Source organism: Clarias gariepinus, chromosome 3 (genome assembly GCF_024256425.1).
Source record: "Clarias gariepinus isolate MV-2021 ecotype Netherlands chromosome 3, CGAR_prim_01v2, whole genome shotgun sequence".
Taxonomy (NCBI): domain Eukaryota; kingdom Metazoa; phylum Chordata; class Actinopteri; order Siluriformes; family Clariidae; genus Clarias; species Clarias gariepinus.
In genome coordinates, this window is record NC_071102.1 from 24,518,122 (window position 1) to 24,529,999 (window position 11,878).

Genomic DNA, 11,878 nt, shown 5'->3' on the forward strand with positions numbered 1-11,878 from the left:
AACAAACAAAAAAAAAATGGAGGGGGCGGGGGGGCAGGGGACGTACCCCTACCCTGCCCCGGTGAAGATGTAGAAACAAAAAAAGACAAGTCGCTTTCGTCAACCACAATAGTGGGACCGTCTCACGTTTGCTGTCCCCTGGACGCTACCAGCCGTGTTTGCCCTTCTGCTCTACATCACTGTCAGTAAAGTGTAAACAAAGCCGGTAAGGACTGGGCCTTGAAGGTGAAGCAGGACTTTTGTGCGGGACACAACACACACACACACGAGACATTTCTGCTGACTCTGTTAAGACATTTGAAACTGCAGAATTCTGATATGATGATAACATTAGTATAAAAAATTTAAAAAAAAAACCTCAGTCACACTGTTTACTTCGTCATGTTCTTTTAAAAAAACTAAATTTAAATGAAAACCGAAGGAAGAGAGCAAGAAGAAGCATTGTGGAGGACACAGAACATAGAACAGAGGACATCCCACTTCAGATGGACAGAGTGAAAGTAGCGGAGGAAAAAAAAAAAAAAAAAAACACCAAACACAGGTCTGTTTGTGGAATTGCTGCCCAAACACAGATGTCAAACTTACCTCGTGCCCTTCATAGTGCACTGCGGACTGGAAGAAGAGGATCAGTGTCTCTTTCAGAGGCTGAGGGGAAAAACTCTCAGGAGCAAACAAAGACTGTGTGCGGGGCAGGAAAGCAGGCAGGCGGACGGGCAGACGAACGGACGAACAGGATCGCGCGCTGATCCCGGAGCTGAGAGGGAAGCAACGACCCCCCTCTTTCCGACCCCCCTCATCAACTCCTACCCCCTCTTTCCTAAATATACAGCCCCCTTCCATTCCTCTCCTCTGACTGACTCGTCTAAGAGCCTCGTCTGTGCCTGTCCACGCTCCTGTTTGTCTTTCAGTTGACCCCTGTTTCAGTGTGAAGTCAGTCAGAGAGAAAACAGCAGAGAAAGTGAGAGACGAGAGAGAGAGAGAGAGAGAGAGAGAGATGTGTGTAGAGCAAGTGCTGGACGAGGAGAGGGGGAAAAAAAATAAATCTCCTGTCTGCTTTCCCTTTAACACTTGAAAGTAAGCAATCTAGCCTGCTACGTGATACTTAAGGCCCGCCTCTCTGCCGGATCCCGCCCCCATTCTTCTCCTCTCCCCGAATCCGACGGAGCCTGTTTTCTCCTCCACTGGCTCAGCTGACTGTCCTCAGGCTGTGTAATTCCACTCGCCAACCCGCCCTCCCCTTCCTCCGTCTCTCTCTTTTTTTTTTTTGTTGCTCCACCCCTTTTCACAGAGAGTCAACTTCCTGCTTTAAGTTACCTTGAGAAGTGGGGTAGGGGTCAGGGAAGGGAAAAAAAAAAAAGAGACAGAGAGAGAACAGCGATAAAAGAACAACAGACAAAAGGACGGAGTGTGAAGAAAAAAAGAAAAGAAAAAAAAACAGAAAAAAAACGGACAAGGCGAGTGAGGGTGGAGGAGGGTCTCTGTGTCTCCTCTGCTGATCTCGTCTCCCCTGCCGGAGCTGGACGGAGCTGGAAGGGAACGAACGACTGGCTTCTCACCAACAACTGTGCCTCGCTTATTTACAATGTCAAACAAAATGTCTCTAGAGCCCGCCCCCGGGAGGCGCGCACTGGCCGGCCGGGCGGTGACGTGAATCGCCTCGGAGGCCGGCGACTGGCTGAGAGACGTGTGGTAGCGGGTGCCGCATGCCGTCGCCGGATGATTTAAAGTGGAATGTCACACGGGGGCAGATAAGCCGTCTCACACACACACACAGGCGGGCAAGGACATCTGTGTGCTAAAAAGATCTCCAGAATACGCGGCTCAGTGATGCTGTTTAAACATCACGAGATTATACGCAGAACAAGCTCGGTAAATAATCAGAACACACCGACTGGAAATAAATAACTAACCAAAAAAATAAAAAAACAACAACCACAACACGGCCTGGTTAGAGGTCACCTTAAGAAACTCTGAACAAATATGCTGACAAAATCAGGAATATGCACACACGCTCACTTACACACACACTTTCCTAAAATAGATACAAGTCCAAGATGACGATCAGCAAGAAAAAGAAACCTGTACTGTCGCTGCGTTTATTTCCATCCTGTCATGGACGTAATATTGACGGAACATCTGGTGTATTAAAGGTTATTTCAAGTGCAGTTCCGTATTAAAAACCTGCTTGTTTAACAGAGAGTGTGTTATCGATTCACGAGATTCGAACGAGCTCGGACTATAAGGAAAAAATTGTAATTGTTTTTTAAAGATCATCACAGAAATCTACTCTTAATGTCACAACATGACATGCACTAGTATCGTATATAAAAAAAAATTGGAGAAATTACAGCAAGCTGAGCGAAAGAGAGATCTGGGGCATTTCTAAGAGAAGATGGAGGAGATTTTTTTTGTTTTTTTTTATGGATGTCTGAAATGGTGGAATGACCTCAAGGTTATCGCTGTAGTTCAGTGAGAGGGGTGTGTGTGGGGGGGGGGGGGGGGGGGGGGCAGATTAACACATTAGAGTATTAGTTTTGTTATTACTAATAACCCAGTGGAACCAACCACTGGCAACGACTGACATTTAGTGTATGTGTGTGTGTGTGTTTAAAGATGCAACACACCTTGATGCTGCAGCTCTAAGCTCACGCTACCCGTCTCACAACCTGCGGATCTACAAGCGTCACCCGGATGATCTTCCCCTGATCGGCGCCAGTGTGCGTTACGGCACGAGGAGACGACGACGATCACCGAGACAAAAATTCAGTCAGACACAAGACACCCAGCCAGACCCTGATAAAATATATACTGTTTCCCTTTTCAACATTTCTTAAATTGAAGTTATTCTCTCTGTCGATACGATATGCCGCGTTAAACTGTTATTAGAAGAGGACAACGATAATATCAGCGTTCGCATCTACAAAGTGTGAAATATAAATATATATACTTCAATAAATACGTATGACCTTTAAGACAGTATTTCAATTTGTTTCCTATTTTTATCAATTTCACATGACAGAAATCCAACTTACTAACCCCCCACCACGTCAACTTGTGCGTGAAGAATAAGGCAATAAAAAATATCTTCTAGTGTAGAAAAATGGCTCGGTTTATCAGAACACACAGCTTTTAAAAGCCCAAGCATTTTTTTACATCCACACACACACACACACACACACACACCTATAAACATATATACCAAATAGCATGATGTATATAATATTAATATATTACCATATTATCATCATAATATCAGCAATAAATTTAGTACTAAAACAAAAGTTTTATCACAAAAAAAAGTGTAGAACTTTTATTGGCTGACTCCTTGTATGTACAAGTTTTATATATATATATATATAGATATAGAGATAGATAGATAGATAGATAGATAGATAGATAATATTTTATAAATATATATTATATTTAAAGACCAAGGATTGCACATTATAGAGTGCCAACTATACAAAAATTTTTTTTGTAAAAATACGTCACATAGACAAAAAAAAAATAGCAAACAATTTCAAAAAGATCACGCTTACATGGTTCTTTCACGTTGTTTCTGTGACCAAAATAATAACAATAATAATAATTTTTTTTCACAAAAAGCGTTTTGTGAGTTTTACATTTTTGTGATGTCATTCCTGTATTCTGCTAGCGGTAAAGTGTACACATTTTAAACGTAATGATAATTTTGGTTCTATGTGTCAGAAAAAGTAAATGCACAGTTTAACCATCAAGACGCACCGGCAGGGCGTCCATATGAGCAAGTTTTATTTATTTATTTATTTAATTTGTTTTAGACCAGTGCTGTGTTGCTGCAAGAAGTTTTATGGGTTAACCTTTCTGTTTTTGTTTTTTTTAAAAGATTATCCCATAAGAAACTTTGTTTCTTTGCAGAAAGCGTGTTTGATTGTTGGTACATCCGTCTTATTAAATTTTTTATGGCGGCTGGCATCCGCTGGTTCTACTGTCTCTCAGTACGTCGCACTCGCAGTAGCAGAATAAACAGGTACAGGAGCGCGAGAAAGAACTGTCAAGTTATTTATTTTTTTCTTTTTAAAGGGAGGGTATACTTTGGCGGCCGTTGGTATACCTCGGTGTAGTCTGTGTGTGTGGGAAAACCATGCTGTACAATGCTAGCTAACAGTGTTTATTTTAGCCACTTACGTCTTACGACTAAAACACATCACCAGGCAGAAATATTAGCACTTTTATAACTTATGATATACAAAGTCAAAGTAATAAACGATTACACATTAATAAAACACAAAATGTTCGCGCACACGCTCACTATCACTGGAGACGCCGATTAGCTTACATCACACGTCTTCGCCTGACTGTTGGATGAAACCGGAGAACCCAGAGGAAACCCACCAAGCACTGAGAGAACTCCACGCACACAAACCCCAGGAGTGAGGACTCAGACCCCTCAACCCTGGAGGTGCAGGACTACGATGCTAACTGCAAAAAAAAAAAAAAAAAACACTTCATCGCATTTAAACTCTGAGGCTTAAGAGCCGCGTTACACTTCTGCGCTGAAGCGTATCTCCCAGACGCTACGTGTAAATGATGTGTGTAAGAATGCGCATTAAAAGCTGAGACGGTCAAACTTGCTTAATCTAAACAGTCCTGCATGTTGGCAGGGAAAAAAAGCATGACGAGATGACCTAAACCTTTTTCAACGCGCTTTAACAGGTAGCGCTGCAAAACATACGCGGTTATTCTTTTACCCGACCGTGAACCTGGCGTCGCTCTATTGAGCGTTTATCATCCGAAAATATTTTCAGTCATGTGTGAATCGATGTGAAGTGTTTCGTCTTGCCCGGAAACTCAGACACAAACACTAACAGTAATAACAGTCGTGTGTGTGTGTATATATATATATATCGTGTGAAATATCCTCTTCATGTCGTGCCCATGTGTCTGAGAAGTCTTTCAGGTAGACGAACATAAAGCAGAGGCTTCAACGATTCCATGGCTTGGATTTCCTTTATACTGATACAACCTTGTTCTACAGTTTAATAAACCACGGCTGTGAAAAATACATAAAAACTACAACCCGTGTGTGCGCGATGACAAATATTTATTAAACATTACTTAGACTGGGAAACGATTACAACTTAATCCGACTGAACAGGTTAAATATACTCAGTGTTTCCCAAACGTACATAAAAAAAAACGCGATGATGCCAGCTGCCATGAAAAGTTTAGGAAGGCTGTAGTTACAGGCACAGTGAAACACTGTTTCGGATTCTTCTCAGAAGAAAAAAAAAAAAAAAAGATAAACACACAGGAGAATTAACCCTTAGAACTAAAGCATACTACACACACAATATATATAACGCTAATGCTATAAAGCCGTATAAACAAACCTCCCACGTGAAGAACTCATTATTATATTTCCATAAATGTGTGTTTAATGATTCTGGTGCTAATCTCTAATATGTGAGCAGGTCCTGTGTGTGTGCGTGTGTGTGCGTGTGTGTGCGTGTGTTGCTCCCGACACAAGTTAGCAGTTGTCTGGTGCTCTGACGTCAGAAGACAACGCCGCGAGCGCGGTTCCAGTGAATTTAACACGAACAATAGGAGTTTAATTCGGATACTCGTCTCAACTAGCAAGAGATCTAAAAGATAATAAGCTTGATAAAAAAAAAGATAAGATATAAAGCATCTGAAGCCGATTTATTTAAACTGAGTAGAGAAAGAGAAAGAAAAAAAAGAGATGTAATAAAGGAAAACGGCATTGTGGGTAATAACAGGAAGAAAGAAAAAAAAACAGTTAACTGAAGGGAAAATTCAGTAACTTAATTTAGCTTCCTGTTATTAAAAAAAACATATCTTGTTGTGTTTTTACATACTGTACTTGCCCCCCATGGGGGTATTTAGACTAATCGTACTCTTAGTCCCTGACCCAGTGAACCAGCATGAGGATGTATTTATTTATAGTTTTCAAAGCTGGATAAGGCCGTCCGCCGAATGCGATGGATGTGGAAAAACAGACCACCAACGAAAGGAAAATATCTGACTTTTATTACGATTTTAATCACGACGGTCAGAATACAGCGTTCACTATAAACCGTAATCTTATAAACCGCCATTTAGGGTGAACTGCTCCTTTAGGTTCTTCTGGTACGACCGAATGCTGACTGGAGAGAGAGAGAGAGAAAAGGAGAAAGAAATAGAGGGAGAGAGAAAGAAAGAAAAGGAGAGAAAAGAGGAAGAGAAAGAGAATGTGGGGAAAAGGCGAGATAGATATATAAAAATGGCGAGAAAAAAAAGAAAGTGAAATGGAGAGAGAGAGCAGGGAGAGAAACAGAACGGCAAGAGAGGGTGGAGAGAGAGTTATTAGTACTATTGTTATTATAATGCATGGATATATATTTCTTTTGAAATTTTCACAAGAGTCACTATATCTTTGACTACCTAAATTGCTAAACTTTTATTTTATATACATTTATTTATTACACTACTTCTATATATTATGCTGTTTTGTTTACTGTTATTTTCTTGTGACTTATTTCTAAGCTTTGGCAATACGAATGTAAATATTTGTCATGCCAATAAAGCACCTTTGAATCTTGAGAGAAAGGGGGAGAGAGAAAGAAGTGAGAGAGAGAGAGAGAGAGAGAGAGAGAGTGTTGAGAGCTGAGTGTTAACTCACACTGTGTATATGAACATTCTGTCAATTATGCGTTTAACGCTCCTGCACTGTTTAAACAGCAGATGTCCCGATCTGTCCTGATACACTACAGCTTGTATGGCAGGAAGACCATGTCATAATGGTGTGTGAGAGAGAGAGAGAGAGAGAGAGAGAGAGAGATCACACATGAGAGCGAGCATCTCACGCGAGTGTTTCAATCCCTTAGTGTACCCGGTCATTTACATTACATTTTGTCTGGTATTTTGTACGCAAGGATAAAAAAAACAAAAAACACAATAACGATATACTGTATTTTATACCACTGCACGGTTCAATACTCAATTCTGATTGGTTCATATTTTTATAAGACGGCTTTGACATTAGTGCCAGTGTAAAGATTTACTGTATATTAATCTTTTCTAATCCATCATTATTTCCGTAACTGTGTTTTTGTTTTTTCAGTGTGAAACATTACTTAAAGAAATCTCTAACTCTCCGTGTCCTGACGTGGTGAAAAATCTGCAGGTTAGAGTGTTTTTTTATTGCCCAGGAACACGACGAGCTGAATGTGTCTTTAGGAGACAGAGGAAAAGAGAAAAGAAAGGTCTGGTCAGGGTTTATAGGACTGTTTATAGCTGTTACAACAGAAATCATGACATGAGCCAAATTTATTCAGCATAAGTATTGATGAATGACATTTAAGTCCTATCCTTTACTTAAAAAAAAAAAGAACGGCAAATGAATAAAATTATAATAGTTTTTAAACTGTGAGTGGCGTAACGGGAATAAAAACATAAGGATGGTGCTGTTATTGGGAGACGAAGGACTTGGGATGCGGTTCCACACGTCGTTCAATACAGCACTGTTTTACTCTTATTCGGATGTAAAATTGTAAAATTTGAAGTAGGATCTCTAACTTTGGCTTGTCAGTTTAACCCACACACCTCTCATCTTAAAACATTCCAGGCGTTCAAGTCAAACCGGGACTGCAAAATGACAGATAACACAATTATGAGAGTAAAAACTCACTTTATTTCTCTATTTAATCCCCGATTACACTTAAGCACTTATCCTGGTGTTTCAATAGTGCTTGGACTCCATAAAAGGTAGAAAGTTTTCTGGAGCTGTGATCGGACTGCATGTCTGACACACGTCTGAAACACTGGCCTCCCAGGAACTCCTTTAACGGGCTCAACAATGTCTTGGAGCGAGGTCAGGACTGTACAGGCGTAGCAGTAACTCCCTACTGCAGAGTTCCTATAAGTGGTGTAAGAGTCTCATTACCGTACCATGCTTGACGTCTTCTTTAAACGTCAACTTTTTTTTTTTACGTCTTAATTCACGAGTCCCGGTTTGACTCGAACGCCCTTTGTAGCTAGCTAGGTTAACATAAAATAAGATTGAACTGAACACATTTCCACCACAGAGAAAGAGAAAGGTCACTTCCTGTGTTAGCAACACCTACTGTCTTTACACCCTTTATACCAGGTTTCACTCTGACTCGTCAACATTTCACTCTGAGACCCTAAAACGTCCACAACACGCCGCACGGCACCAACATACGATAAAGATTCTCATTAAAAATAATCACGCTCGATATATTATAACGTCAAAAACAGTTCGCGGGGCTTGTCTTAGATTATTAATTACAGTTCTTTATTTAAAATACAGCTTCCCTAATGTTTTCTGAGCCTTGTACGAAATAAGTGCAAAAGAGCTTCAAAAAGACTTAGGCGGGTCATATTATAGTTATTACAGTCATAATATTTCAAAATGTTGAATTCAGGCTGATTTTCATTCGGTGTGACTCCACAGCTTGGATTTTCTCAACAGTATTTTGTGTCATGTTGTTTTTCCCTTAGCTTCTCCTTTTTTATGTATATACAGACTTGTGATTGCTTTTTTCTAACTCGCCGGTGCCTAAAGAACTTTTTAAACCTTCTTAGAAATGTTCATGCTTTAAACAAGACTTAATGAAAAACAGACCAATTTACACATAATGAGGACCATTCGCCTTACTTATTACCAGTTTTCTTAGGTTTTTATTCAGACACGTTGTAACTGTACCACCAGGGAATCAACGACAAACAAAGCCTTGCGTTTGGTGGAATCACCTGACAATCATGATACTGGGGGTTTTTGTTCTTAAATTCAAAAATCAGGATTCAGAAAACTTTTTTTTTTGCATTTCACAAAAAACTTTTTACATTTACTTCCTAGATAATATATGAATAAGAAAAACAAAATCTTTTTCCTCTTTCTTCTTGCACTGTTACCATCTTTTTGATATATAAGATTTGACCACTAGATGGCAGTACAATGAGCAGAGAATAAAGCTTCATGAAATTAACCTTTTGGCGAAACTATTAGATGGGAAGCCTCGACACCTTACCATTCCTAATCATATGATCATGTACTTTTTTTTTTACTATTAATATTACAATCTGCTGGTAAACCCTACATACAGTTACTCAAGTTTCCACCTATACATACATTTACGGCATCTGGCAGACGAGGGGATTGAACCTGTGACCCACTGATCGGTAGTCCAACACCTTGGCCACTGAACTACCCCTTGTCTGGTACATACAATCAGCATATACGTGTATATGGAAAGATGCGACCAGGCCACAGTGTCACCTTATACATAGAAATAGTATATTCTAGTTATTTGACAGTTGTTTTTTTACCTCAATAAAGCACTTTAATTTGCTTTATAATAATTTTTCAGATTATTATACCAAACTTCTTCTTCATATGCTTGTCACCTCGTTGCTTGTATGATGTATAATCCATAAATTTGTTGCTGCTGCAACAATACAATTTTCCATTGGGATTAATAATGTAATCTATCTATACTGTATGGTTAAAAGTATTGGGCCAAACCTGCAATTACATACACTTTACTATGGAGTTTTGCAGCTATAACAACTTCCATAGCTTTCTTGAAAAAAAAAAAAAAAACACCTTTCCACAAGATTTTGTAGTGTTTCTGTGGGAATTCATGTCCCATCATTTAGAGCATTTATGAGGTCAGGCACTGACGTTGGTTGGACGAGAAGGCCTGCCTCGCAATCTCCAGTGCTAGTTCACCTCAAAGGTGCTCGATGGGTTTGAGCCCAGAGTTCTGTGTTAGGGCCAGTCAAGTTCTTACACACTGTGTAACTCATCAAACCATGTCTTTATAAGTCTTGCTTTGTGCACCCGGGGACAGTCATGTCGGAATAGAAAATGGTTTTCTGCAAACTGTTGCCACAAAGTTGGAAACATAGCATTGTCCAAAATTAGTGATGTGGTGTTCATGGGTGATTCGTTATTTTTGAACAAATCTTTAACTTGACTCAGAAGAAAGACTAGCCTCGGAGTGTGATTCGTTCATTTTCTACTGGGCGCACATTTGCAAATCATCGCAAAACCTCAGTAGGTTATGTACAGGAAACAGAATTGAGCGGTTCTTCTCAATGATTCTTCTACTCCGAGTCGTTTGCTCTTTTGTCACGTGACTCCCATAGTTGCTATGCAGTGCAATAGATTCAAAAGTACGAATGACTCGGACTAGAAGATATGAGAAATTAGCTACTCATTCTGTTTATTATAATATGTACTTAACTGCATTGTAATACTTTCATTACTGAAACTAAAGCCAAATGTAGTAGAGGTCTGTTTATTGAAAATGTTACATTTTATTCTATTTCTGATCAAAAGAACGAAATGATTTAAAAAAAAGATTCGTTCATTTTGATGGAGATTCAAAGAACCGAGTCACTAAAATGATTCAAACTTCCCATCACTATCCAAGATGTCTCTGGGAATCAGGAATAAGGGGCCTGATTGATTAAAACATCTGAAATCAATAGTTAACAGGTTTAGCCAAATACTTGTTGTCCCTATAGTGTATCTATGCAAACAAAATCTGACTTGTTTTTGCTCAGTTAACACTCAAGACCAATAACTAAACCTGGCGTGTATTTTGTGGGAAGTGATGAAGTTACCACAAAATCCTCACTTATCATGTTTAATATTTGAGGAATTCGAGGTTTCTCCCGTTATACTGAGCTGAGGGATTTGTTCTCACAGTTGTCAGTAAAACCGAAGCTTGTTTACTCGACGGTTTACCGTTTCGTTAACAAAACTGACCGAATAAAAACAAGCTAGCAGACGCTTTGTGGGTCAGTACAAATAATCCGAGTGAAAACTTTGTGCAGTGAGACACGGGGACCGCGGTGAATTGGCGCGAAAGGACACTGAGTGGAAAGTTTGGAGACAATGCTCGGTATTATGGGCAGGCCGCAATCTTACTCTAATATACACCGTACTCATTAACACGGGCGCGCACGAGCCGCTAATCCTCTGCACAACTTTCCTAAATGTTTGTAAAAGTGCCGAAACGCATACTAACCAATAAAGACTACGTTTGGATCTGTCCTTCAGACCAATCAAACCTCGGACTAGATTCCACCAATCAAGGTTTCTAAGAGCTCCGATAGTTGGGAAACTAACGCCATTCCGGCTCCAAACCAGCCGCCGCGTCAACGTTAAGCTAACGATAGGAAGAGCCAACATGGCGGAGCGTGTTTCACAGTTTCTAGCCACTTCCACTCATTTCCACTAGCCACCAATAAGCGCCTCAGAGAGCGCGGAGGGAAATGGCGCCTGTGTTCATCCTCCAAAACAATCGTCCATTGGATGAGAACGTTCATTGGACGAGCACTCCCGCATGACTTTAAATGTAAACTCTGTACCCGAAATCGTTGTGAGGCGAGCACGCCGTCGCATTTCATTTCTGTACTTACTTTTCCTGACGGATCCGTAGAGTAGTCGGGTTCGGCGTTATTATGGTTTTTTTTCTTAATTCGGTGCTCTTACAGGAGCCAAGATGGCCGCCGCTTTGACAACTGGTTCAGAAACCGGAAGTTGCGTGACGTGTACGATGACGTCGAGTACTAGAGCGAAAATTTTGATGCTGCTGTGAGTTGATGCTTAAAACTGAGCAGTCAGGCGTCAATAGCGGTGTATAATTGGCTGTACAATCTGACTTACTCAAACTTATTATCAAAATTATACCAGTTCTGCACAAGCACAATAAAACCTCTGACAACACTAAACTAAAGAAAGAAAGAAGACAAAAAGAATAATCCACTCAGAGACACATTGTACAAAATTATTAGGTAAGGTTTAGCACCGTGGCCTTTTATCTCCAGGATCCGGGTTCGATTCTGCACGCATGGACTTTACATG

The 11,878-nt window shown here is 40.2% G+C and overlaps 1 protein-coding gene and 1 long non-coding RNA gene across 6 annotated transcripts in view; one reads left to right on the forward strand and one right to left on the reverse strand.

Annotated features, from left to right (window-relative positions):
- nfyc (nuclear transcription factor Y, gamma) overlaps window positions 1–11,548 on the reverse strand; it is a 34,047-nt gene extending 22,499 nt beyond the window's left edge. For 3 of the 5 annotated variants that reach the window (XM_053491531.1, XM_053491533.1, XM_053491529.1), the window contains exon 1: window positions 586–835. The gene's annotated coding sequence lies outside the window, so the exon portion shown is untranslated. Of the gene's footprint in view, window positions 1–585; window positions 836–11,433 lie in introns of those variants that run through there. The other 2 variants (XM_053491532.1, XM_053491530.1) reach the window with 1 other exon arrangement.
- On the forward strand, window positions 1,615–2,972 carry LOC128518436 (uncharacterized). The gene is made up of 2 exons (XR_008357726.1): window positions 1,615–1,869; window positions 2,614–2,972. It is a non-coding gene; the product is annotated as an uncharacterized LOC128518436 (long non-coding RNA).
- Window positions 11,549–11,878: the final 330 nt, after the last annotated feature.